The sequence below is a fragment of the Phyllostomus discolor genome, chromosome X (genome assembly GCF_004126475.2).
Source record: "Phyllostomus discolor isolate MPI-MPIP mPhyDis1 chromosome X, mPhyDis1.pri.v3, whole genome shotgun sequence".
Taxonomy (NCBI): Eukaryota; Metazoa; Chordata; class Mammalia; order Chiroptera; family Phyllostomidae; genus Phyllostomus; species Phyllostomus discolor.
Window position 1 is genome coordinate 19,802,013 of NC_050198.1, and position 6,108 is coordinate 19,808,120.

Genomic DNA, 6,108 nt, shown 5'->3' on the forward strand with positions numbered 1-6,108 from the left:
GGACTTGCAAATCTCTTCATTCCACCGTTCTAGAAGTCTTGTCTCTTCCAAATACCAGGTTTTTAAAACTTGTTTGTTTAAACAAAACAAAACAAAACAAAACACAAAGATATCTGCCTTGGGTAGCTCAGTTGGTTAGAGCATTGTCTGGATACACTAAGGTTGCAGGTTTGATGCCTGGTCAGGGCACATACAAGAATCAAGCAATGAGCCCTGGCTGGTGTGGCTCAGTGTATTGAGCACCAGACTGTGAACCAAAGGGTGGTGGTTCAATTCCCCATCAGGGCATATGCCTGGGTTGTGGGCCAGGTCCCCAGTAGGCAGTGCACGAGAGTCTACCACACATTGATGTTTCTCTCCTTCTCTTTCTCTTTCCCTTCCCCTCTCTAAAAATAAATAAAATTTTTAAAAAAGAATCAAGCAATGAATGCATACATAAATGGAACAACAAATCAATGTGTGTCTCTCTGTTATGCCCTTCTCCTGTGTACAAAAATCAATAAATAAAAATTTAAAAATACAGAGATATCAAGGCATCTTTTTCATATATATACATATATAAATATAAATACACACACACACACACACACACACACACACCCCTGTATGTTTACTGAGGATCTTAAACATCTTTCATAGAGACACTTAGGAAAAAATCATTATATGAGTATAGATAGGCTAGACAATATTATTTAATAAAAATGATACTAAGTTGAGAATACAATAAAATATGAAGGACTTTCCACATATTATTCTACCTCTGTGTAAAGGAATAAACATGAATGTTACCTGACACCAATGATGAAGCAAAACTTAATGTTCTTACATTAGTTTAGAATTCTTCTTTATCATATTCCCAAGTTCTCCACCTGCACACATACACACACACATCTTTCCATTAATAGTGACGTTTAATTAACCATGCACATCATTTTCAATGGCTAATTGTGGGTTAGCTCATCAATGTCAGTAGGGCTTCATGTTTGCATGGTACTGGGCTATTTCTTCCAGGAAGAAAAGGTAAGAACAAGAAGAGTTTAGGCCCTGATTGGGGTGGCTCTGTGGGTTGGGCTTCATTCCACAAACCAAAAGGTCCAGGGTTTGATTCTCAGTCTGGGCACATGCCCCCAGCCTGGGCACATGCCTAGGTTGTGGACCAGGTTCCTGTTTGGGGGCATGCAAAAGGCAACCAATCAATGTCTGTCTCACACATCGATGTTTTCCTCCCTTTCTTTCTCCCTCCCTTTCCCTCTCTCTAAAAATAAATAAAATTTTTTTTTTTAAAAAGGGTTGGGGATTCACTGCTGAGTTCCCACAAGCCATTTAAAAGTAGGTAACTAATGTTGTCTTGGAAATCTCTCTCCCTCTGCCCCTGCCCCCATGCAATCAGTTTGTCAGTTAATTGCCTGTAGCGAAAGTTAATGTTCTAATAAACTAGGTATTAACTGATGTAATGAGTGGTATCGTGTAGGTTATTGCCATTATAAACCATACTTAACAGTTTAGAAAATCAATAATGTATTAAACAAAGGTTAAGCTCCTGGAAGAGTTCCTTGGCAAACAGTTGTTTTTTGACAGATTGTGACTGATTCTTCTGCTTCTTAGAAGGTAGAACATGTTCTTCCACCTTAGTAACTATTAAAAGTTTGTGTATATGGCAACATCACATTCACGGTCAGATATTAATGTGCCATAGAACCACATTCTCAACTTCCATCAATGGTGCTGCTCATTTATAGATCTATGGATTGTGGGAGGAGATGGGGAAGGGGAAGGTAGCTAAGATAGAGGCCTGATGTTTGTTTCCATTGCTTTATCCACACACAAACTCATTTATTGATTAAGAATAAATAAGTGACAAATGAGGAATAGGGAGACGTATTTGGGAATTTTCTCTATTTTTAATTTTTTTAAATTTATTTTTTATTGTACTTTTTCCCATTACCATTTATCTGTGAATGTGGTGTCCCCAGCAGTCAGGGCTAGTGTGTATCTGGTATATGTACTCTTCATGCTGTGGCTTTTACTACTCATTGCTGCTTAAAAACATCATCTTGAAGCTGCTAGTTAGAGAAACACAGATTCACAGACGATGTGGTGACAATTCTCAAGGCAAGATTGTCTGTGCGCTGTGAGAACATATTCCCCTGCCTGAGCTTCTGGAGAGTCCAATTAGAGGATAACTGGGAAATATTTGTGAGGACAATAAATGTAAAACAGCATCATACTGTCTGATCATTCTTGAAAGAATAAGTTCATAGCTTTTATACTATTTTCATTGGAATCCCCCACCCGTACCTCAGGTCCCTTCATTAAGTAAATATCTATGGATTTTATCCTTTATGCACAAAACCTAATTTTATGTTTACTCTTCCCCCTTCCCCACTATGTTTCCACAGCAAAAGGTTCCTATCATGAACACATATCTTATTAATGTACCACAGGGGCAAAGTTGCAGAAATTATTTGTAAAAGGAGCATGTGATGTAGAAGAAAGAACATTCACCTGGGTGACAGGAAACCTGTGTTCCTCTTGAGATCTTGTGATTAAAGTATTGGATGAGGAAATGACAATATCCCTGGACTTAAAGTTGCTCATATGTACAATTAGGAATTGTCCAAGATCTTGTCAAGGGCTCTTCCAGTGTAACATTATATTTCAGTGATTACTGGAAAATTTCTATGTGCTAGTCACTCTGCTGAGCCTTTTCTCTTTTCATTTTTCTCTTCACAACACTCTTGTGATGTAGGTGTCATCACGGCCATTTCACTGATGGAGAGCCATGGCTTGGAGAGAAAAGGGAATGTGCTATAGATGCTATAGATACAGTTTGTCAGTGGCTTGGCTGGTATTCTGTTTTATAATGACCATTCTGCACTGCTCACCTGAACCAACATGTTATTAATGGGCAAAGCTTTTGTCATCAAAGCTGTCATTTTAGGACTTTGGATTTAAGATCTGGTACCTGAGAGATGGTAATAGATCTTAAGTCAATACGTTGAGGTGTTTGCGTACCAGCTGATTATCGGCCACTTCCCAGACCTTCTCCTTGTTCTTGCTTTAAACATCCCTCCTTCACTGCCATATAATCCATTCAGCAATTAACAGGGCATGCGTGGAATTGACTTCCAAGACCCTCTTCAGCATTCGGGCCTGTCTACATCCTGCTTGGACCTGTCTCCATTTTACACTGTAATACTAGTTGTGATGTACTTTAAATAGTACTCTTGAAATTACTATCATAGCCGCCCTTTCTTCCCTTTACCTACAGGGCCAGACAGGATGAGTTGACTTCTGCCCTAAAAATGTGTTTTCCAAAGCCCCTGGTTGAGGATGAATGTTGATTTAGAGTTGAGGTTAATTTGGCTGAGTTGTTCAGAATCTGCTTCTCAAACTCTTTGCCTGGGTTCTGTCCCCTATTACTGTGGCCCTGTCTGGGGACCTGTTTCCTGACTGACTCTATACCAATATATCTCTTGAGCTTCTAATAGGTGACTGCCTTCAACTTTGCCTGCTATTATCTCTGGCCTTATCTTCTATATAAGCCTGACATTTCCTCCTCTTCCAATTGCCAGGTTTCTAGATCTATTCCTTGCTTTCATTGGCTCTATGGTCTTACCCACTACTTCCTCTGATCTTTAGTATTACTCACTCCTTCTTTGGTGGATTTGGGTGGTTTAAGGCCCCTGGCTTGTGCTCTACCTGAGGCTAGGTACCAATGGAGAGTTGTTACCTGCAGATCGGTTTGTCCATGTGAGAGATTTTTTCAACTTCCTATTAAGACTTGAGAATATAAAAGTGAGACATCCATGAAATGTTTTCCAGTCTTACTAATGTTATATCTAACCCCCTACTTAAAAGTAACGAAGAAATCTCCTTCTTCTCTGCTCTTTTTTTTTTAAATCCAGTTGTTATCACTCTCCATCTTACCATATATTTTACTTATCATTTTAATTTTGTTGTCTTTATAGAAGGTAAGCTTTATTAGGGTAGGATTTTTCTTGTCTTGTCTATTGTTGTATCTCAAGTACTTGAAACAAGGTCTAGACTAAGAAAATCCTTGGAACATATTTGTTAAATGAATAGGTGAATAAACAAATGAAATCAGACTTAGTGTCTGATTCAGCTGAGTTACAAAAGTTATTTTCTGATAGTTTTAAAAGGAAATGAACTAAGAAGAAATAACTTACTGGATCTAAGTAGATAATAATTTGTCAATAAAGTTATTCCTTAGAATAGACAGTGTTGTGTTTCATCAGAGAACTAGTGTGTTTGACTGAGTGGATAAAGTCTGTGAACTGAGTCAGAGGGGGCAAGAGGCCAGAGTAGCTATTGTCCTAATTATGCAGCCTGTAGACCTCATGGAATTGGCCTGTAAATAACGTACTCATCAGCATCACAGACCTCTCTCCACAGATGGTTTCATTTGAATTGAACTTTCTTGCCTATTTCTAGGAGGTTTATGAGGATGTTTTGTGGCATGCCTGCCTGCTGTGTGAAGCTAATTCACCTTCAGGAAGATGCACACCACACAGGCGATGGAAGATAAAGTTCAGGTTCACTCTTCCCACCGTCGTGTCAGAGGCTGATTGCCATGAAGACAGTTTCATGGAAACAATTTTATTTTGTATTTCCAGACTTGCCTTTGAATTAATTATCATAATCATATTGATGACCCTAATCAAACTGCAATAGAAATTCTCGAAGTAAGAAGGCTTAAGCAAAACACAGATGTATTCTACCAGCCAAACTCATAAAAACCAATAACAAGTATTTACCATAGGCATTTCGGATATAAAGGAACATTGGTTCAATATTGTAAATACCGTATTCATAAACACTTTCTAGGATACTGAGCAGTACTAACCAGCCCTGTCTCTTCTTCAAGATACTGCTTCCCCATAGCCTCTGCTAAGTTGATAAGCAGGTTTTGCAACCTAAACTCATTTTCAGACCATGGTGAATTAGTGAGGAGAGGGCATATGACTGAGGATTCATTAACCTATGGACAGCCCTGTAGCTGTGTGGTTGGGTAGGAGAGTTATTCCAATCTGATTTTTTTTTCACAAGAATTTGAACACAGAGTCAGAAGGAATTTATCAATTATACCTGGATGTAGAAGCTAAAGGGATGTGGTGAGAATATAAAAGCTAATATTCACTGAGCCCCTACCATATGCCTGATACTATCTAGCACATTGCATGGACTGCCTTTCAAATCCCCATAATAGCTCCATGACCCAGGCCCTGTTCTTAATTTGTAGGCTCAGGGAAGGTAAGTTACTTAACTATGTAATAACCGGTGGGGCCATGATACAAACCAAGGTCTATGGGATTCCAAAGCCTCTTCTCTTAATCACTGCATGACACTGACTACGGATGAGAGTGAATAGATAAAGGTCATGTTAAAGTTAAGAGGAAAGAAAACCCATGAGCCAATAGAGAGTACCAGTTCTTTGGGAACAGAAAATAGAATGAAATGGACCAAAGGGAACAAGGATAGCTTGTGGAAAACCACATTTCCAAGATGAAAGGAAGCAAAGGCTGGTTTCAAGAACTGCCTTGGGTTAGTATGGTGTTCCTCTGTCAGGTCCAATTTCAAACCGCTTGTATCTCCTGCATATTACCAGAGAAATTGCCTATCTTTTGCCAATAAAAAATCTTTTAAAAAGTTGTATATACTAATTAACACCATGAAAGTCTTTTTTGAGGGAGAACGAGCACAATTATAACATCTATGCTACAAGTGTCCAGTCCCTTCCTCCTGTTGCTATGCTCCATTTCCAGCCTGACCCTCTTGGGAAGACTGGCATGCAGGTGGGCCCCAGGGAACCAGGGCAAGGACACCTGATGCTCATTTCTTATTCAGATATCTCTTTGCTGGATGGGCCCTTGACAACGAGGAAGACTGTAGCCCCAGAAAAGCATTCAGTAACCAATGTCAGCTTCTTTGTTCTTATGCCAGAGAACTGCCTTCACTGCCTCATTCTGATGACTCAAGTACTTCCTAGAAAAACCAACTTTTCAGGGGATCCCAAGGCTGCAGAAAAGTACAGTTCTGCTCATAAGAAGGCCCACATTCCCTGATCTGGCACAGGAAATCAATCAC